Source organism: Erpetoichthys calabaricus, chromosome 10, assembly GCF_900747795.2.
Source record: "Erpetoichthys calabaricus chromosome 10, fErpCal1.3, whole genome shotgun sequence".
Lineage (NCBI taxonomy): Eukaryota > Metazoa > Chordata > Cladistia > Polypteriformes > Polypteridae > Erpetoichthys > Erpetoichthys calabaricus.
In genome coordinates this window covers 4,245,510-4,268,237 of record NC_041403.2, presented here as the reverse complement: position 1 = coordinate 4,268,237, position 22,728 = coordinate 4,245,510, and the positions used below count along the sequence as shown (strand labels likewise).

The following is a 22,728-nucleotide window of genomic DNA, read 5'->3' as shown; positions in this document are numbered from 1 at the left end:
AGTTTGAGCTGCGGGACTCCAGCGAAACTGACACTGGTGGTCTGCTGGCCAAAAGAGGGTCCAGCCTTGGCTTCCAAAGCTATAATTGCTGCCTTTAGCAGAACTGACTTCTTGTAGATGACTCGCCTAACTGCCCATCTATTCAGTGACATTTTTGCCCACTCCATTGTGCAGAATTCCTTCTGTTGCAAAATGTTGGTGGGTTTTCTTGCTTGTCCTGCCTTTTTCAAAGTAACCCCCCCCACCCCAGGATTAGGGTGTTGTGGGGTCTGACTTGCCTCAAATGCTTGCATATTGTAAACTTTATAATTAGCCAATAAAAGGGGTCATTTTGCTTGATGACTCAAATCCCCCCATAAAGTTTAAAGAGGATCCACACGTGGCTTTTGACCAGGCCCGTCCATAACCCTCCATTTCTTCTTTTCGAGCCTTTCCTTGATGGATCTGCTGGTGTGTTTTGCATCGTAATCGTGTTTGAAGGTTCATCTTCAGCTTTTGGACCAATGGCCTCACGTTCTCCTCAAGCACACTTGGATTTAATCGAGGATTCATCGCTGACTTGATGACCGCCAGCTACCCAGAGACCCCAAACGAGGACATTTCCAGCCCCCTTGAGCAGAGTCACTGAGAAGCTGGAGCATCGGGGACATAAGCCTGGGCAGAGCGGCAGCCCACCACAGGGTCAACACACATGGGCCAGTTTAGCACGTCTTTGGTCTGTGGGAGGAAACCCACCCAATATGGGGAGATCATACAAACTCCAAACACGTGACGCCTCGTCACTTTACTACAGTGAAGTGCTTTGTCATTTTATTATTATATGCACCATATTATTATATGGGTGGAGCCACAGGAGGCGGGGCCACGCTGACATCAGCATTCCCACAGTATTATATGAGTGAGCTGACACTTCAGACACTTGAGAGGCTGTGATGTCATGTCACTCCATGTAGGGAGGACTGGACACGTGACACCTTGTCACTTTACTACAGTAAAGTGCTACCACCGCACCCCCCATGCCACCCACCCATTGCTTTTATTTGTCATTTTATTATTATATACTCTGCCTTTAAATGTTCTGTTGATCCTTGTGCATTTTGGGTGGAGCCACAGGAGGCGGGGCCACGCTGATATCACCACACCTGAGCCTTCACTCGGCTATGTGAGCCAAGAAGGCTCAGGAGCAGGAGATCATTCATTCATTTTAAAGTTACTTGAGTTTTGTTTCTTCTCCGTTGGATTTTGTGGAATTCTTGATTTGTGTTGCTCCTCACACTTCTTTCCTTTCTCTGGTTATAAACTACCTGAAACGCTGTCTCTAATAAACCATCTATGACACTGGTACAAAACAAGAGATGACATCCCACCATCCCCAAACCAGGACATTTTCACCATGAAGCTTCACAAACAGGGTTTGAGGTTCTCCTGAAGTTCTGTCAAGCAGGTCTCTGCCACTCTGTCTTGGATTCCTCTGGTCTTTGCCTGGATGCCCAATGGCAAACTGCTGGACACGGTTTCAGGTGTGCTTTGGATCGTAATCGTGGTCAGCTTTTGGACTGATGGCCTCCCATTCACCTCAAGCACACCTGCATATCCTGGAGAATTCCTAGCTGACTTGATGACTGCAGGCTGTCCAGTAACTCCAAACCAGGGGGTAACCCCAAACCAGGTCTACTGTTACTGTGACCAGATATCTCCATCTTTGAGTCATCTGGCCAGAGCATGTTGTTCCAGGATGCCTGCTCTTTCTCTAGATGCCCAATGCAAACTGTTGGACACGGTTGCCAGTGTGCTTTGGATTGTAATCGTGTTGAAACTTTTGGACCGATGGCCTCCCGTTGTCCTCAGGCCCACTCTGATATAATCGAGAATTCCTAGCTGGGTCGATGACTGTAGGCCACCCAAACCCCAAACCGGGACATTTCCAGCACCAGGCCTCATGGCTGCTGTGAGGGTCTCCTGTCATCTCTAGCTCAATATCTCAGTCCAGCACAGGGTTGTCTGGCACAATGGGCACTGGCTGGGGGCCCCGAGAGCACAAGGGGCCCACGATGTTTCTGATGCCTGTGCAGGTTTCTATTTTGCTTTCAAAACAGGGACCCCCCCCCCCCCCCCCCCAACACACTCCAGCTCGCTACTTTCTTGTTCAATTGTAGACCATCATCTTCCTCTGATGCTCCTTTTCCCTGGCACGCTTGGCACGCTGGTCCAATCCTGATCTGATTGTAGATGCTTGCACGTTGACACCAGCTGTTACCTTCAGATCCTGTGATGACATTCTGGACTTCTTTTCACATCAAACATTCATCTCCTGGGCTGAATTTGCCTGGCCGGCCAGTCCTGGACAACTTAGCAGGTGTTTGAAATCTTCACCGCTTGTTGACGGTTTGCCTTCCAGTGCAATGCCTGCTTTCACTTCATTTGGTGGTCTTTTGAAATGATTTGCTGGACTCTGAGGTATCCATAACCTTCTTTCTGATGGCCTCGGGGCACTCCTTGGATCTTAGCGTGATGACACCACACACGTCAATAGCAAAGAGAACACCGGAAACCCGATATCTGAGGTTTAAATAAGACAGACAGGTCCACCTTAAGGGGGTCCTAATCATTGGCACCTCACCTGCAGCCCCCGATTCTAATCTGATGGGTTTGACGTGCTGATAAATGGAGGGGTGGACTTACTTTTTCTGTGTCTTTTGTGTTCACTTAGATCAGGACAATGCCAGTCTGATGTGTCACTTGTCCCAGCAGGTCACCTTTCTCTGTAGGTGCTGTTTGTATGAAGATCTGTCTGCTCTTTGACTGCTCAGAAATGTGGGAAAAGAGAGTCGTTTTCATGGGGTGCACTTACTTTTTCACCAAGCTGGAAATGTCCCAGAATTTTCAAGTGCCACCAAAGAGAAGGAGAAACTGTAGAACTTTGGTGGGTTGTCATGCAAAAGTAAAGTAGCCTCTGGGGTACTTTTTATATTGGTGGCCTTGAGCATGGGAAAGGCGCTATACAAATAAAATGTACTATTATTATTAATCTTCTTTTTTCGGCTGCTCCCGTTAGGGGTTGCCACAGTGGATCATCTTGTCTGCATATTGATTTGGCAATATTTTTACACCGGATGCCCTTCCTGACGTAACCCTCCCCATTTATCCGGGCTTGGGACTGGCACAAAGAAACACACTGGTTTGTGCAACCCCTGTGGCTGGGTTACTATTATTATTATTAATAATATTATTGTAATATTAATATTATTATTCCATCCATCCATTTTCCAACCCGCTGAATCCGAACACAGGGTCACTGGGGTCTGCTGGAGCCAATCCCAGCCAACACAGGGCACAAGGCAGGAACCAATCCTGGGCAGGGTGCCAACCCACCACAGATTATTGTTATTATTATTAATAATACACCCTAACCCTAATAATAATAATAATAATAAGTTAATACTGGAATCCCTTGATTTACATGTGCACCTCATCTTAGCACTCACTCAGCACAGACCCCAAGGCCATGGCCGCCTCCCTTAGCTTCAATACCTCAGCGAGGGTCAGGAGTCGCTCCACTCATGAGACGCACTCCCATCAGGACCCCCTGAATCGCTTCCCCCTTAAATGGCCACATTTTCAAAATACCTTCAGAAAGGCCAGGAGCCACTGCTGGAGGTCCACCCCTAGAACTCATACCTTGGAAAAGGGGCTGCACTATGGCCGAGGCTGGCTAGCTCACCTTCAATACCTTCGACGAGGCCAGAGGGGGCGCCGATATCCTTCAGCTGTCTCATCAGGGGGTGCTTCCCCTGACTCCTCTCCCCCTTTAATCAGTACCCCCCCCCCATAATTCAGGGTCATCTGAGGATTCCTCCTGGCTGACCTGACCTGCTGTTCTATTTCTAGTCTGAAGTGTGCAGAGTGGCCTGCCTGGTGCTCCAGTGTTGCTCACACAGTCCTTGAGTCTGGAGGACAGGTGGTCCATCAGCCAAGACCCCACAGGCTCATCCACCTGCAGATCTCTGAGTTTGGATGTCTGGATGGGACTGAAGACACTGAAGGAGTCCAAAAAACAGAATCCTCAGAGTGCGGCCAGCTTTGTGCAGCCTTGTGGAGAAGATGGATCATCAGACAGATGATGGTCAAAGGTGGACTTGTCACTGGCCATTCCAGTGTCCTCCACTCCAGTAATTGTATGATAGGCAAACCGTGGTGGGTCCAGGTGGTCTACCACTCATATACAGTAGTCCAGGACCATCCTCTCAAAGGTCTTCACTGGTGCCATTAGTGTGTAGTCATTAGCTGAAGAGGCATTTTCCACAGCAGTGGCACTTTCTGGAGCCTTAATGACAAACTGAACAAGTAACAGGGGACACCACTAAGCTAGTCAGCGCAGGCCTTAAGATCTTGAGGACTCGACTCCATTTAGTTTCCTGTGCATGTCTTCCTCAGTTGTCCCCAGAGGTGGGCTTGTCACTAGCCATTCCAGTTGACTTGGCAAGAGTTGTTCGGAGTGGTAAGGATGGTGTGGATGGGCTAATCTTCGGAAGATGGTGGCAAAGAATTAAGTGGGTAGGACTGGCGAGCATTGTTGGGCTGGATGGCCTGTTCTCGTCCAGATGCTCTAATGATAAAATCGATTGTTTAACAATGGCGTCACTTTGTTAGCTTCGTCCACATCCCCTTCTGGCCGTCAGATGCCAACTTTGGCCTCTGAACTCCTCTCTTGGACTCAAAGCTGAAGGTGCTGAGTGAGTCGGCCTCGCCGTTCTAATACCTTCAGAGCACTGCATCTTAAAACCATCCGCTTGTATTTATTTTATATAACCAAGTATTTGCTTCCAAGTAAGTTTCTGTTTCTGGTCTGAGTGGGCAAAGTGGCACTGCATTGGCATTTGTGAAAATGGAATCCAGCGTGACCTTGTGCACAAAAGTGGCAGCTGGAGTCACGGGGACACCACAGGGACACCATGGGGATGCGGCGTGGAGTATGTAGGCCAAGTCTGCCGTACAATCAGCTCCCATTGGGCTGGTGGGCACCTGGCCAGCGTGGCATGGGCTCTTTACAATAAAAAGAAGTTCCCTTTGACCCCGAGTGGCATCTGTGCTTTGGACGTTTTGCTTTCATCCGTAAAAAGAAACATCCAAGCAAACCGCCAGCAAGCTGTGTGGGCGCTTCACACAAATTAACAAGTCAAATGAGGCAAATAATTAGAATAAGAATAGTCAGTGCGCGCCATCCCTGGCAGCTCAGATCAGGCTGGCGCTGCCCCCACCCCTCCCATTTCTAAATTTATCCTGAAAGTGTGCCATGTCTCCAGTGCTGGGAGGATTAAATCCAGGGCATCTGAAGACGGGTACAATGCAGCCTACATACGGCCTCATCTTATCAGACAATCAAAGGCAGTGTTGGGGGGGGCAAGGGGGGGCCCTGTGATAAAATATTTAATTACCAGCAAGTGCAGCATAACACGCAGCTAACAATCGAGCTGTGCAGTGAAAAGCCCCTCATGCCGGCTGCTATTGAAATTATGCGTTATCAGAGAGTCGGGGCATGGGGGGGGCGTGCGGGGGGGGCGGGGGACCAGGGGGTGAGCACCACGATAGCATCTGCGATGTGTGTGTGCCACCGGCCAGCAGATTAAATTCTAAGAAGCGGGCAGCCGTCTGCCTTCTGACTCCCTGGGGGGGGGGGGGGGGTCCTGGCCAGTTTCAGAACTTAGTTCTCTTGTTTCGGGTCAATGAGAGCTGTGGGTCTCTGCGCTTTCCTAAAGCTGTTTACACACATTTGTGCATCGGGCAGCTGGCGTTGGCATTCAAATGTTGTCCATTGTCTTCTGTTAACAGCCTGGATTATTTTGTTTCGATGTGCCGCTGTTGGCGATTCTAAATTGGCACAGTGTGTGCATTGTGTGTGTGTGTGTGTCCTGAGGTGGGTTGGCGCCCTGCCCAGGGTTTGTTCCTGCCTTGCGCCCTGTGTTGGCTGGGATTGGCTCCAGCAGACCCCCCGTGACCCTGTATTCGGATTCAGCAGGTTGGAAAATGGATGGCTGGATGTGCCGCTGTGTTTTCTGCTGTGCGCTTTGTGTTTTGTGGGTGGTGCCCTAGGAGGCGGGGCCACCTGCCCATCACTACTGCCCTACAAAAAGCCAGAGTCCCTTGCGGTTCATTGTGCTGTGGTGAGTTGGCTCGTGTCTGCTGCTGCCTTTTGATTTTTGTGATTTATTGAGTTTTGTGACCTTTCACTCTGCCGTTCTTTGATTTTTCACTTTTGGGATTTGCATATCTTTGAAGGCATTGCCTTTTTTCTTTTGTTTTGATCGTTGGAGCTTCACTGTCTTCTTTGTGCAAATAAATCTTTTTTCATTTCTAAAGATTGTGAAAGACAGGGGGCGCCACTGAGGAACAAAACCCCAGACACACTCACATAAAGACAGTCCTGGGTGCAAATAAATGTTTTTTTTTTCAAATGCAATTTTTATTTTTACAGTTCACAGTACAATATTCAATTCCCAACATTCCTTTGGCACCTCCAGGTGAGCTTTGCTTTTTGCCCCCCCCCAACTCTGACTCAACTGGAGGAGGCTGGCTGGCTTCGTTTTATGTTGGTGCCACGGCATAGTCCAATGAAAGCACTTCCGGGTCAAAAGGAAGCCCCGCCCAGAACTGGGGAATCCTCCTTACAGCACCCTCTGGTGGCACCCAGGACTACAAATCCCATGGATCCCATCCTGGGTCCACCCTAGTGCAGCACTGCCATCTATCATACTGGGGGGGAGGGGGGGGCCGTTCTTGATAAACAACCTCGCCCAGTCCATCCACTAACCTCCAGCCCCATCCCGGGTGGGTCATACCTCTTGTCATATTGTCCCCCTGTTGTGGCTTCCTGACCGGGCAAGGGTCCCTCATGGCACTTACAAGATTCATGAAAGCCTTCTTGATGACTAGCCAGGGTTTGACGGTGTTTCCCCCTCTAGTGGGCACTTTGAACATTTTTGGGATGTAAACTGAGCTAGAGTGGGCAATGAGAACACATAGTGGCATGGTGGGGGTGGGGGGGGCACATCAAGTGCTGTTATTACACCAACAGAGTGTCCAAATCAAAAGTGCGGTGTAATCATCTCACTAATAAATAAATAAATATTCCAATACAAAATGTGTTTGTGGAAGTTAAAAGCTCCGAAATAAATCATCTGATAAATTAATAATCCACATGATTCAAATCCACGGGTTAAAATATCCACAGGATCTGTAGCTTAAAATACCACTGAAGACTGACGTCCCCCCTGCACAGTCTGCCCTCAGAACTGGTGTGTGTGCCCATCGCCATCCATTGACCTTCAGCAAAGAGTCCCGTGAGCCCCTCCCCTTTCTCCAGCCACCATGCCTTGGTCTTCACTGGGAGCCCCCTCAGAGTATGCTGGGCCAACTTAACAGCATCATAGGCCCCTGGCCAAAGTAGTGCACTGGGATGGGGGGGGTGGGATGGGGGGGGGGTCCCTGGTTTCATAGCAAAATAGAAATACGCATAGGCATCAGTAACATTGTGGGCCCCTGTGCTCTTGGGGCCACCAGCCAGTGCCCATTGTGCCCTCCTCGTGCTCCTTGGGCCCTAAGCAGGAGTCACCCTGCCATGTGAGTGCCATCCTCTCTCTCGTCTCAGGGTCACCTCCCGACTGCGTGCCCCCTACAGCTCAGCCGTGATTTGGACTCTTTCTCTTTTCTTTTAATTTCTTCCCTCTCTTTTAGCTGGAGGATCAGCTTTGGATATCTCAGGGTCCGCAGTTCTTGAGGCTGACCCTCCAATTAGCTGTGACCCCCCCAGTCTCATTGCGATGGCACAGGTGGTGCACCAGCTGAGGGTAGGGAAGGCTGCAGGGGTCTGTGGTATCCGAGGTGAACTTCTCCAGGCTGGTGGTGAAGCTGGCATGCTGGTATCGCAGGCAACCTTCTGTTTGGGAGACGGGCATCATGCCAACTGACTGAAAAACAGGATCTGGAAAGGGAAGGGTGATTGCCTGGATTGTGGCAACTGCAGGGGCATCTGTTGGTGAAGAAAGATTCACGGATCTTGACTTTGCTGATGATTCTGTGCTCTTTCGTGAAGTCAATGGAGGCTCTGATTGGGGTCTCGAAAGACTGAGTGAGGGGTCTGAGTGTCTGGGATTGCGAGGGTCCTGATGAAAACTAAAGAGCCAGGCCTTTAATGACCTCCTGGGCACAGCCATCAGCAGGGTGTCTGTCTGCGGTGAGAGTGTCGACCTCGTCATTGAGAGGTTTACTTACCTCGGCAGTGACATTTGTGTGACTCTGGTGACTCTTCCTATGAAGTCAGTAGACGGATTGGGAGAGCATGGGGGGGTCATGAGGTCATAAAGGGGTGTGTGGCACTCTTTTTTTCACAAAACACGTATGCAGTGCCACGGACCCCAAGTGCGCACCACCACAGAACTCTCTAGTTCAGCATTTCTGAGTCTACACCCCTGGAGAATCGAATGTCAGAATGGCGAGCGTCGGGTCGTTTTTCGGTCCTGATCCATTCAATTTGATGTCTTCCCTGAGCCGAGTCAGCACACTGGCGTGTTTTGCTCTTTGTCACATTTTCTTTGTTCTTTTTTTCTAAATAGGATGTTGCAACTTTGTCGATTTGGATTATTATTATTTTTTTTCATTTTTGGATTTAATTTCATTTTGGGAATGTTGTCTATTTGTTTTTTTTTTTTTTGCCTTACCTTCTGTCACCACAAGGGGGAGCCACTGAGCCCCAAACCACTGACTCAGTGATGCCCAGGCACAATCCAGGGTTCATATGAAGGATTTTTATTTGTTTCCAGAACCTTCTTACTGAACTACAACACACCAACGTCAGTCGTCTCCTTCCACCTCTAAAAGTAACAACAGGACGAGATCAGACATGTGGGGCACCTCGTGGCCAACCCCGTATAATTCTCAACGATAATTGTAAAGAAAACGCCAAGTCGAGTCTTCCTGACTTCCACGTCAAAGAAAGACCCAATGAGGCCTCCCGTATCCTCGAACCCGGCTGCAAATTTTAATAAATTGATTATATGACTGAGTACAGAGTGGAGTCCAAAACAGAACTGCTTGGGTGAGGTAAAGATGGCAGTTTTAAAGCAAGGCAGAGGAAGTGATGGCATCGGGGCTAGGCAGGATTTCCCAAAACTGGTCTGCCACCCCCTGGTCTGGAGTGGAATTCCCCTCATTTGAGCCCTTCAGCTGCCTCCCATGCCCACATGTGTGACACTATTTAAGATGGCGGCTCTTCTGCATTTAAGGTGCTCTGGGAGGAAGAGGCGGGTCCAGGTGGGCGGACTCTAGAGGTGACGTCAGGTGTCAATCATTGTATCTGCAGATGGAGAACCAGAGAGATTGTTAGTACCCTGTGCCACCTCCTGTCTCACCGGACAACTAGCGTCACACGAACCTTCAAGCTGTTTCTCATGTGCCTGTTCCCGTGACAGACCCCCTCATTGAGTGTTGCCCGCTGTCTCCCAACTCAGACTCCATTAAGTGCGGTGGCAGGTTTTCTGGGTACTGATTTCAGTGTCACGACTAAGTCATCCAGAGAACTTCTGGGTTTGTTCAGAAATCAGGGCATCTCCCACCCCCCAACAGCGCCTTCTGGTGGCACCCGAAAGACCCTGATGGGGCTGCGTTTCCAGACTCCAACTCCCATGCCACCCTGCAGGTGTCCTAATCAGGTTCACCACTGAGGAAATGTTGCCACCTGCTGTTTGGGGGAATGACCTGCACCTGATGAGCCTGGTCACCCAGTTCATACATCATGACCACCTGGCAGGGCTAAAGGATGGATTCTTACCCGTTCTTCTTCCCTGGCGCCCACACTTCCCTCGATAACTTGAGTTCTTTTTAAAATGTCTTGAAGGACCCTCGGCCACTTAAGCGATTGTTTGGACCATCCTGCCGAGATCTGCTGTCACTTTTTTTCTGTTGGTCAGTGTCATAAAAGTCAAATTCAATCCACTCAATTAAAAAGTGAAAACTTCCGAGAAGGGGTGAAGAATTTTTTCTTGGTGCGGATTTTGTGAATGGCTGGCTGGCTGACTGGCACCTTCTGCTCATCTGTGATGGCACAAGTCACCAGCAGGAGACGTTAATAGAGCCTTCAGAAAGTAGGTTACCCAGATGGCTCTACAAAAAAGATCTGAGGACGCCGCAGTCAGGGATGGTGAAGTGTCACATATCGGGGGGTCCAAACTCCTGAACCCCTGTGAGGGGGGCCATCAGGCTCCGGGGTGGGGGGAGGGGGGGTGCAGCGATGCTGATCAGAGACCACAAGAATGTATGTGTGTGTGTGTCACAAAGCAGAAGAGACCCTTCAGGCCATCAGAGTCATGTAGTCAGCCCAGGGTCTCATTGTCATTTCAAAAACTACGTGACACGGTGGCTTGGCCGAGGGAGAAGAGTCGGTGAGTCAAAAAGCAGTTTGAGGTACCAACACGACCCTCCCTATTTTGTACCAGTTCTTTAATCAAAGACGTTCGTGCCCGATGGCGTGGCTCTGATTGTCAGACTTCTGCTGGCCCTGTAAAGTCAGAATAAGGAGGTCTCTGTCCCCCAAACCATCACCATTCAGGCTGTTGTCCCTTTTAAAGCCCCCAGTGCCAGATGGGATAGGGTTAGTTACCCTCCCACCAGGCCGGACTGCGGAGGAAGAACATGACAAGCCTGTTAGCGTCGGCGCCCCCTCTCGGCCCGAGGTGGTATCACATACCTGGGAAGAACTTAGATGGAGAAGATCTGACGGACACGCATGACAGTGGCTTGTGTAACATTCCCATAATCCCCTGCTCAAGGAAAGTCTGTCTTTGCAGTCGTGTGAAAAAGTCAGTGCACTCCATGGAAACGACCGACATTTTCAATGCATCTGGACAACAAGCAGCAGATCTTCATGCACACGGTGCCCGCAGATAAAGATGGTCTACTTGAATGAATGGACCTCCTCAATCATTTAATCAGGCAGAATGTCAACTGATGTCATGGAAAAAAAGAATGAATTAAATTGAAATGAAAGCAAAAGAAGGTAATTAGCAGCAACAACAGGTCACTCATTAAGAAAAGGGTTCAGATAGATAGATAGATAGATAGATAGATAGATAGATAGATAGACACTTTATTAATCCCAATGGGAAATTCACAAATTCTCAAATGAAAACCTGTAGCCACTGCAGCCCTCCAGGACCAGAGTTGGGGACCCCTGATTTAGATTACCAGAATGAATATGCCATGTTGGTCTGACATGCCATTTGTTCAAGTAGATCACCTGGTCAAACATGTTGGGGGAAAAAAAAAGTCCATAATTTCCATGGGGTGCACTTACTTTTTCACACGACTGTTCAAGTTTCAGACAAACTAAGCAAGTAGACAAACCACCTTTTATGACTGGCATGATGGGTGCAGCGGTCAGTGCCACCACCTCATGGGCGCTGTGGACCACCAGGGTGGGTCACAGACTGGCGCAGCACACGTTTTCATTTTGTTTTTCAAGCGCTTTTCTTCACTTCCCACAGCAGTACAAGTCCACCTCCATTCTTCCTCAGCTGCTTCATCCTTCTTCCTCCCGACTCCGGCCCCCGAGTAGTGGCTGCTGGCCCCCTTTTATTGGACATCCAGAAGGACTCCAGGTGCCCAATGACCTTCTGCCAAACACGGCTCAGTAAACACCCAGGCGCTCCCTGGCGGTGGCCACAGGCCCCAGCAGGGTTGACCATCCATGCTCCAAACCCAAGGGGGCTGCCCTCTATCAGTCCGGGGGATAGATAATGTCCTGAAGAAGCTCCTTCCATTGTCAAGGGGTCCTGAACGGGTAAGGGCAACGGCCGTCCGCCACAGTGTCAAGACCCAGGGTGGTCACCGCCTGACATGTCCTCTCTGGGTGGGTTTTTTACTGGTCAGCCGGTTCTTCTTCTCACGTCTCAAACCCGAGATCAGACGATCTGCTCTGCCGTATGGCACACTGGCACATTGTGCTATATAAATGTAATGAATTATTATTATTATTATTATTGTTATTATTATTATATTTTAATGTGTTTTTTCCGATTTTTATTTTAAATGTATTTATTTTTGCCATCACCTGACTGATTTTATGGTTCACCCGGCACTTCCAGACCCCTGCTGATGGGGCTGTCGCAGGTTCTGTGACTTCTCGTAAGTCTTGTTGTCCCATAGTTCATGTCCCTAACCCTGATTAGTGCCCTTCCACGAGACCCCCTAACCCCACACCTGATTCTCTGACTCTGGATAATAAAGATGGCCGAGGTTTTATCGTCTTTATTAAAGCACGAAGCAAAAAAAAGGGATCGTGAAAGGCTGAATGCAGATGACTCCAAATAGAAGACCTCCGCTCGTCACCATCTTCAGCTATTAAAACCGGTCAGCCATAATGCCAGCTAGTTGGCTGCAGTCACAGACCTAGCCATGCCCATCCTGCTGCTACTCACCAGATGAGTATAAATCAAGAAAGTTAAAGAAAACGTCTGACTTGCCAGTCCCAGTGCCAGTGATGTACCATACAGTTGTACTGCTTTTGGTATGAAGGACCCCCAGTCGTGTCTCTCGGCCCCCTTGATTGGCTGAAAGTCATCCGCATTGTTGTGCCACAGAGACAATGTGCAGCGTTGTTCATAATGACTCTCAGTTTTTTTCTCCATTACAACCTTCGGGGGGGTCCAGAGTGGATCCCATAACTGACCTGCTTGTTGATGTGGTGGTCCCCTCTTGACGTGATGTCACCGGCCCAGCACACCACACTGGCCACCACAGGTCTGTAGAAGACATGAAGGATGTCACTACTCATGTTAAAGGATTGCAGTCCCCTAAGGGTGAAGAGTCTGCTCTGCCCTTTCTTCTCCTCTGTGTTCCAAGAGCAGCCCAACCTGTCATTAATGGGGACCCCCAAGACCACCTCTACATCCACTCCTCCAATACTGACCATACATTGAAGCTCTTTGGTGTGGTGAAAGTCAGTAAGCAGCTCCTTGGCGTTGCTGAAGTTCGTTGGCAGACAATTCCCCAAGTTCTCCCCCTGACTCCTCTCCCTGGTCTCATCCCCCTTATCATTGCCCATAGGTTTGGAGTCATTTGATCATTTCTGACATGCTGTTATATTTTTATTCTGAGGGGTCTTTTCTTTGCGAGTCGAGCCCCCCCCCCCCCACATCAATGCTTGCCACCCAAAGGCACCGATAACTTCATCACCTGTCGTAGTACAGCAGGACGTCCTTCAGTGTTTGTCATCGTTGTGTGACATGACGTCGAGGGGACGTCCGCGTGTTTTATGATGAACGCCGTTCAGTGCCACGTCCTTTAGTCCTCATTCCGATTTCAGTTACAAGTTGGCCAAACGCCTCAAGCTCAGCGTGCAGTCGCAGAAGAGGCCTGCGTGTTTTTGGCGAATTAACTAATTAGGTCAGCGCAGGATATTTAGAAATAAGAACATCAGAAACGTGGACTGAGTCCACCAAAAGGAACTTAGGGAGTGCAGAGAGAAAGCCTTAACACTCGGGTTTAGGAAGTCAGTGGGCACTGGGGAGGTTCTGAGGGGCAGGAAAAGGGCAAATGTGATCCTGGTATATAAAAAAAAAGGGCAAGCGGGCAGAGCTGAGCAACTGCAGGCCAGTAAGCTCAATGGGCATCAGAGGAAAATGAATGGAAGGAATTATTAAGGAGAAGATGGAGCAACACCTGGCAAAGGTATAGGACAGTCAGCGTGGGGTCAGAAGATGGAGGTCATGTTTGACTAACAGGATGGAAGAACAAAAGGATACGACCAGAGTGGAGGAGATGAGATTATTGATGTGGCATTTGATAAGGTGCCACATGAGTGGTGGGCATCAAACTAAAAGAAGTGGCAGGTCAGGGTGTGGGGTGCACATGGATGGCTCAGAAACAGGAAGGGTGACGGGGAGTTATGAGTGGAGTCCAGCAGGAGGCAGTGCAGGGGCTGCTGCTGTTTTTACTTTCTCGTATACGGAAAATATTGGAATGGTCCAAAAATTCCATGTCGAGATTTTGATGAATCTCGACGTTTTAGACCTCTCTGAGTCCGAAAATACCATTCTTGGAATTCTGTCTGTCTGTCCGTCTGTCTGTCTGTCTGTCTGTCGTCTGTCTGTCTGTGTGTGTGTGTGTGTGTGTGTGTGTGTCCTCAACTCTCCACTCCTGCTCAGTTCTTCGTTATTAGGTGGTCTCAGGTCTGATATTTGAGGGGCTCACGTCCATCTGTGCTTCACCTCGCATCCCGCGCCAGCATTTTGTTTGAACCGCGGGATGCCAGTTGTGTCTCAAAGTGAATTCCGTTCTCCTCTCCCATTTTAACGGACGCTCCTCCGTTTCTTTACCTACAAGAGATGACGTCTCCACAAAGTCACCTGTGCCCGTGATGACATTAAAGGACACTTTGTTATGAGATCGTTTCCTTTTGTTCTCCTTGAGCCCCCAAATCCCACCATCTGAAGAGCTTCACTTTGACCTCTTCTGCCAGTTGTCTGTTATCCTCCATTTGTACTCGTGTTGGCTGGAGAAGCGGTGGCAGCTGCGGTCACCATTAGATGCTTTATGGGCCCCCCTTGTGTGACATGAAGCAGAAGCCCCCAGGTGACAGGATGCCTTCTTGACGGATGTGTGACAGATTGTTTTTCCCTGCCTGTTGCAAGACCACCCAGTGTAGTTCCATAGCTGGCAAAGGCATGTCCTGTCACACCAAGTGACATCGCTGTGACATGATGGCACTCCAGAGGGCCTGCTGCTTGTATTGTAGTGCAGGGCAGGACAAAGGATAAGCACCAGCAGTGATGTCTGGGGCAAGAGCTGCCCACCTGTGTTTCCAGGTGCCCTCTCCAAGGGACCCACCCTCCTGTCATCATTCATGAATTGGTGGTTAGCAATGCTGGGTTCACCAAGGGGGTCCCAGCCCCAAAGTCATGTGTTGGTGATTAATGGCAGTTGGGGCTCCAAGGGTGCTTTGTGGCACTAAATGGTGTGGGCGATAGGGGGCGCCACTGAGCTACAGACCCCCAGACAACACTGACACAGACACAGTCCCGGGTTCAAATTTAATGATTTGATTCTATCCAGTAGCTTTACAGGCCCCTCTAGAATCCTCCGTACAGCGCGGCCCACCACAACAATAAAGACCTTCCTCCTTCTCTGTCCCACTCCTCTTCCTCCTCTTCCTCCCGACTCCAATTCCTTGAGGTGTGGTGGTGGGCTCCCAGTAAGCTGGACCCTGATGGTACTGCTGGTGTTTGATTGAAGTCCGTAGAAGTCACACAGTAGGGGAGGTCGATCCCTGCAGCTCCCCCTGGTGGCATCCATGACACTCAACAGGCTTGTCCCACGGGACTACAATTCCCAGCCTGCATTATGGTCTAGAAAATGGGAGCAGACACCCTCTAGTGTGTTGGGGGAGTAAATACTCTGACTTGCGAACTCCTCCTATCCTTCCATTATTTTGGACTCCCCTCCAAGCAAGGGATGAATGCCCAACCTGGCTGGGACCCCCAGTCCATCTTCCTGGCAAGGGACCCCTGGACATTCACATGTAACACTCACAATGGTCAGTACCAGCTGATACATTATTAACATCTACACATCAGTAAAAAAAAAAAAAAAAAAAATTGGGGGGAGCACTCTAGTGCGGCCCACCCTGCTGAACCTGAATAGCCCTGAAAAAGTCGAACCCTCTGTGTGGTGAATTCAGTTCAATGGAGTTTGGAGGTTTTGTATAGCGCCCTCCACTGGGTGCAGGTGGTCTTTTTTATTTTGTGCCCAGCATGAGTCCCAGCAGTGCTGGCCGACTTACCGGGGATGGCACTTTGCCTGAGAGACCACCCTGCTCCGGACCCCAGGGTGACAGTCTGAGCTCTCTGGCTCCTTGCCACCTACATGTCTTAAGTGCTCTGTTCTGTTAAACTGCCCTCTTCGTTGTCTGCCTCTGCCACCCTGGCCCGTCCTTGGTGATGACCTTGGACAATGGAAGGCCAGCCTGGGCTGAGGGTCCTGGGCATCACCATAGGAGTGGTGGCTCTACAAGGCAGCTGATGTTTCTTTCCCCAGTGCTGTGCCAGGTTACTGGTACCCGATGTGCTGCAGCCTCACTGTCTGACCATCTGACCCTCTGACCATCTGACCTTCTCACCATCTGACCGTCTGCTTGTCTCCTTCATTTCTAGCGCACCATGCTGAGCCAGCGGTCCTCCTCATGCCAGCCTCAAAAAGTCCCAGTGGAGAAGAGCGGGCACTTTCTGTGGTAGAAGACGCGCCACGTCATGTTGGTGAGTGCCAGTGGGTCGAGATGTCGCTGAAGGGTATGTGGTTGAGAGGGGGGATCTCAGCTGCTGAAGGGGCAGAGGTCAATGGGGTGGGGGGGGGGCAGGATGGATTGCATTCCTCTGACTGGTGGCACACCTGGTGTGGCCCACGTGACCCATTGTTGTGATGTGTACGTCGTTCTTCTCTTCAGCTGAGACACGCTGTGGCAGGTCTGCACTGAGCGCCCTCTTCAGGGGGTCCTCCAGCGTGGGCTGCAACAAGCGAGAATTTGAATAACTCTGGTGGGAAATTACAAATGACTGACAGATGATTTGACTCGGTGGGGATTACCAGTAATAAATGTGGACGACGGCACTGGTCAGCGTGGCAAAGGGTGGGCGATTCATTGGAAGTTTTGTCATCCATGAGATTGGTGAATATCACAAGTGCTTAGCAGTCTGGTGGGCATTAAAAAGGATTCATTGATTGTTTGGCTTTCTGAAAATGATCAATAAAGAATATTGACAATTATTCTGGTTAGTATGACACTGAACGATCAAGTTATTGCCTTATCTGAACATTAATGTTTTAATCATTTTGACATTCACTACAATAAATCAAACTTATCTGAAATTATAAGAAACAAACTGACAGTCTGGTAATCAGTTATTCCGGTGATTTGTACAAAGATTAGTCGATAAACTGGCATCTCTGACAATGATCAACAACAAAAAAATAATTTTGTAATCGATTATCCTGATGAAAATTACAAATGATGAATGGATCATCTGGTTTTCAGAAGATTATCAATGACACACATTTACGGAGATGTTATAATTATTGATCAATTCATTGGCTTATCTGAAAATTAATATTTTAATAGCCAATTATTTTGGAAAATTTTACAATAAATAATCAATTAATTGGCTTATCTGAAAATTAATATTTTAATAGGCAATTATTTTTGCAAATATTACAATAAATAATCAATTCATTGGCTTATCTGAAAATTAATATTTTAATAGGCAATTATTTTGGAAAATTTTATAATAAATAATCAATTCATTGGCTTATCTGAAAATTAATATTTTAATAGGCAATAATTTTGGAAAATTTTATAATAAATAATCAATTCATTGGCTTATCTGAAAATTAATATTTTAATAGGCAATAATTTTGGCAAATTTTACAATAAATAATCAATTCATTGGCTTATCTGAAAATTAATATTTTAATAGCCAATTATTTTGGAAAATTTTACAATAAATAATCAATTAATTGGCTTATCTGAAAATTAATATTTTAATAGGCAATTATTTTTGCAAGTATTACAATAAATAATCAATTCATTGGCTTATCTGAAAATTAATATTTTAATAGGCAATTATTTTGGAAAATTTTATAATAAATAATCAATTCATTGGCTTATCTGAAAATTAATATTTTAATAGGCAATAATTTTGGAAAATTTTATAATAAATAATCAATTCATTGGCTTATCTGAACATTAATATTTTAATAGGCAATTATTTTGGAAAATTTTATAATAAATAATCAATTCATTGGCTCATGAGGCTGTTGAGGCTGAGGCCTCTGCTGCTGGTGGGCTCGGTGGGTTTTCATGTGGCCCTGACTGGACGGTGTGTTTGCTTTTTTGTTTTAGTTTTTAGTTCAAATGTCTTCAGAGATCTTCAGAGACCCCCCTTGAATTTCATCACTTGAACTACGCTGTGGTCCCAGGAGACGTTGGCGGGGCGTTTGGTGCCACTCAATGCCGTGGCTACTTTTTCAAACCTGAGTTTCTTCGTCTTTCGTCAATGGGGTTGGTGGTGGTGGGGAGGGAAGGATGGGGGGGGGCTTAGGAAGTGACTTCAACTCGACGACCAACGCGGCAAATACAGAAACCACAAATGTGCCAACTGTGCCTACAAACAGTGTGATTTACCTCTGACCATCCGTCCGAATCCTCAAAGACATTCAGGAAATGCCAGCTTGTTTTTTTTATTCCTGATGTTTCTTAGCTGCCTTTACCTTCTGACACTCCGAGACTCTCAGAGTTTGTGGAGTTTCCGAGTCCTCCTTTGTGTCTTTGAAGGTTTTCCTCCTCGTGCTCCTCTTCTTCAGGTCCACCCCAAAAAAACATCTGCACTGCTTTAGTGAATGGACTCTAAATCTGTGTTAGTGTGAATATAGGTGTGTGTGTGTGCGTGTAGATTGGCATCCTGCTCACGACTGGCACATGCCTTGTTTGCCAGTGCTGTCCAGATGGGTTCTTGTTTCCCAGACGGGTTGTAGAACTGGGATGTGGTGGCAGCTGTCACAGAAAAGGAATGGAGGGGGACGTGTCACACACTTCATATAAGGTGACGTGTCGGCAAACAGGATGACGACTCTGGCCAGCCAGGCCTGTCGCTCCACTTTTATACAAACAGCTTTGTGATATAAATGAATCTACGATATACGATATAATAAAACACTAACACCTGTGTGTGTGTGGGCGTGTCCAGTTCAGCCAAGCAATCCGATTGGTCAGTTTGGCTCTGGTGATGCCACTGAAAGATGAAGGGCGAGTGTGAGGAGGGACGGCAGAGGAGGCACCCTGAGAGTCGCCTTTAAAACGGGCAGACGGCGAGGAACACACCTCAGAATGAAAGGGTCTGAGAAAGGGGGGGGCACGACGGGCACACACTGGAAAGGTGCTGAAGGGTACACAGAGGGCAAGAGACCCCAGATATTTTTGATATTTTATTCTCTTGCCCGCCCCTGACAGGAAACGTGGCCAGTGTTTAGTAATGGATTCATGTGATGTATAGGGTGGAAGGCTGTGATTGACAGGTGGCGCCACCTCTTGGGGGACCGCCCACAAAATACGCCAAAGGTGACAATTCTGTACAAAGACAAAGACCCCACGATACCCCTAATCAACATAAACCGAGGAACTCAAAATGAACAAAGGAGACGTCAGGCATAACTTTGTGCCCCAGCCAGGAGACCTGGCACCGTGTGACAAGAAACTGAAGGCCTGGCATGAGTTTGGTTTCTCTGCCCACCTCTCTCTCTCTCTCTCTCTCTCCCTCTGCTGCTTGGCCCCTTGCAAACGATGAGGAGACAGGGAATCGAGTGTAATGACACGTTTATAACGACGACACATTTATAGCAATGCCACATTTACAGTGTGTGCCACCTCAGATTTCACGTCTGGCGCTGCCAGGCTGTATGGTTTGCAAAACTCCATTCTGCTTGCTTTCTTCTGACGCTGCTTATAATTAATCTTATGACCAGTAAACGGGCAACTTGGTCCCGCCTGTTGTGGCACTCTGACCCGTTGCCTGAGGTCATGGATATAAAGGGTAGTGTAACCCTTGGGGGCGATAGGTGGGATTTGGGGACATTCTTTCATGAGGGAATGAGGGTCACCATGGGACCCTTCTACAACAAGACAAGCTGCCCTCAAACGCCTCCTCTTGAGAGTGACCCGCTGGTCAAAGCCAAGTCTGTGACTCGTTTAGTGTCCCCACTCGATGGCACCAGCAGCGGAAAATGGTGGCCCGTTGCTCGGCTCAAAAGTCAATGGGACCCCTTAGGGATTCTGAGATGAGACGCGGGGGGGACAGCTGAGCTCTGAGCTAAACCAACGGGCCTGATGGACGGACCCTCTCGTTGGTCAGGTTCCTCACATTGCTTTGATGTTCTTTGCTGCAGTTTATGTTTTCGGGTCCAAAACCATGTGACCTCCTCTGGGGGGCTGGAAGCTGCGGCTGGTAAGATGGGACCAGCCCTGGACACTCACTCGGGGGCTTCTTGGAGCTGAGGTGGGAAAGGGAGAAACGGATAGTGTGAGCGCCCCCTCTCGTCCCATCAAGTCTAACAGCTGGAAACCCCACCAGCAGTGAAGGACATAAAGTGGGAGTCTTACCAGGTGATTTCATGAACTGCTTGGCACTGCCAGTGGCAAAACTGATTGTTAATTAATTCAGTGATCAGCATCAATCAGTTCTTCTTCTCACATCATTAGATGCCAGTGGGTCTCTAAGATGGCACCTCCTGAATTACTCTCTTCATATGGCGCCTTTCACAGCAGACCCTTCAGTCCGATCCACCTGCGTCAAGAAGGCAAGTCCACACGGCGCCCCCTGCTGGTGGGCTCCAGCCTTTAGCTGTTTAATCGGCCTCATTACGTCCACGGCGCTAAGCAAACAGTAAACGGCCGTTGTCGTAGCGTTTGATTGAATACGTGCAGGCTGCCTTGTCACCGTTTAATGCGACTCGCGGCCCTCGCCGCTCTTCCTTTTTTATTATTTTGACTGATGTTTTAAATGGATTCTAAACAGTGCAGGCATGTGCCGGGGGTCCTGATAAGAAGCCGGCCCTCTCGTAATGAAGATGAGGCTCTTAAATGAAACATGAAGTGCACAACAGACGCACATCTCATCGCATTATCCTTAACGCGCATCAAGCAGAGCGGTGCCACTGGAGCGCCAGCCACCGCCAATGCCGCCACTGCTGCTGCCACCGCGTGAAAGCCCCTCCTGTCCTCTTAGATGTTACGGGCAGCCTGGCATTTCCTCCTGAAGATGAGCGGGCAGCGGGCAGTGGACCTGGATACACACACAGGTTTGAATAGGGGGAAATGTAATAATCCTAATAATAATAACAATAATCATAGTCATAATAATCATAATATTAATAACAATAATCATAGTCATAATCATAATATCAATAACAATAATCATAATCATAATAATAACAATAATCATAATAATAACAATAATCATAGTCATAATCATAATAATAATATTAATAACAATAATCTTAGTCATAATCATAATAATAATATTAATAACAATAATCTTAGTCATAATCATAATAATCATAATATTAATAACAATAATCATAATCATAATATTCATAATAATAATAATAACAATAATCATAGTCATAATCATAATATTAATAACAATAATCACAATCATAATAATCATAATAATAATAATAATAATAACAATAATCATAGTCATAATCATAATAATCATAATATTAATAACAATAATCATAGTCATAATCATAATAATCATAATATTAATAACACTAATCATAATAATAATAACAATAATCACAGTCATAATCATAATAATCATAATATTAATAACAATAATCATAATCATAATATCATAATAATAATAATAACAATAATCATAATCATAGTAATCATAATAGTAATAATAACAATAATCATAGTCATAATCATAATATTAATAACAATAATCATAATCATAATAATAATTCTTTACATTTATATGGCACTTGTCTCACTACTTAAAGCACTATACATAGTGAGTAAGGGGCCACTCCAGTCATCACCAATGTGTAGCACCCCCCTGAATTATGCCACGGCAGCCATTTTTGTGCCAGTGTGCTCACCACACATGAGCTGTTAAGTGATGAAAGGATAAGAGAGACTTTTTGGGGGGTGATTAGGGGGCCATTCCATTTCTATGGACCTGCTTGTCTTCTGCTGCATTTTGGTGTCCTTCTCCTCCAAGCAGCAGGGAAAATTCAGGGGTTGCTGGCAGGACTGGCACTGCAGCCGTCGTAAAAAAAAAACCTCCCATTGTTCCAGTGTTGTGCCAATCCGGGGGATTCGTTGTGTCCTCCCAACCTTCTCCTATCTCCTAATTTTTCACTTGGTGCACTCGAAGATTTCCCTTGGAGTCAGCATCAATGTCCAGTGCTTTCACATCATGCTTGCGGAGATCCTGGACGTCTGGCCAGGGCTTCCTTAGCCTCATCACAGAATGTCCTTTTTGATGTGACAGATGTGGCCCTGCCAGCTCAGCCTGTGCTGTCTGAGAATGGAGGTTGGCGCTGGAGAGAACTTTGATATTCCGCACTTTGTCATGCTAGGAGATGCCTCACATATGGAAGGTGTTGAGCTTCTTCTCACGTCTGGCATTCGTTATCCATGTCTCACTATCCCTACAGCAGTGACACAAGTGGTATACGGTGCCATCTTGGGCAGAGTGGTGCATCTGAGGCTAAGGATCTGTGCTGGTATCCAGAAGGTTGCCAGTTTGAATTCCCGTTACCGCCAAAAGAGATCCTACTCTGCTGGACTCTCGACCCTTAACTTGCACTTGCTCCGGGGGGCGCTGTACAGTGGCAGACCCTATGCTAGGACCCCAAGGGGTATGTGAAAACGAACAAATTCCTAATATAAGAAATTGTATAAAGTGAAATAAAGAACACACACACATCGTGCTCTTGAATGTGAGCTATGGGTTCTACCAATAACACGTTTATTAGGGCGAGCAAGGGCTCTAATGTGCTTACTGGCGTCCTAATCCATGGACAGTGATGATGGATGACACCCAGCTCATCAGTCCATGGTGATCTCCGGGGGTACGTCAGCATTCTTCCTCATAATGTTGGTCTTTTTCAGGCTGATGGTCT

At 47.6% G+C, this 22,728-nt stretch overlaps 1 protein-coding gene across 1 annotated transcript in view; it reads left to right on the top strand.

Annotated features, from left to right (window-relative positions):
- dab1a (DAB adaptor protein 1a) overlaps positions 1-22,728 on the top strand; it is a 280,483-nt gene that overhangs the window by 44,306 nt on the left and 213,449 nt on the right. Inside the window, exon 2 of the mRNA XM_051932968.1 lies at positions 16,200-16,301. The gene's annotated coding sequence lies outside the window, so the exon portion shown is untranslated. The remainder of the gene's footprint in view (positions 1-16,199; positions 16,302-22,728) is intronic.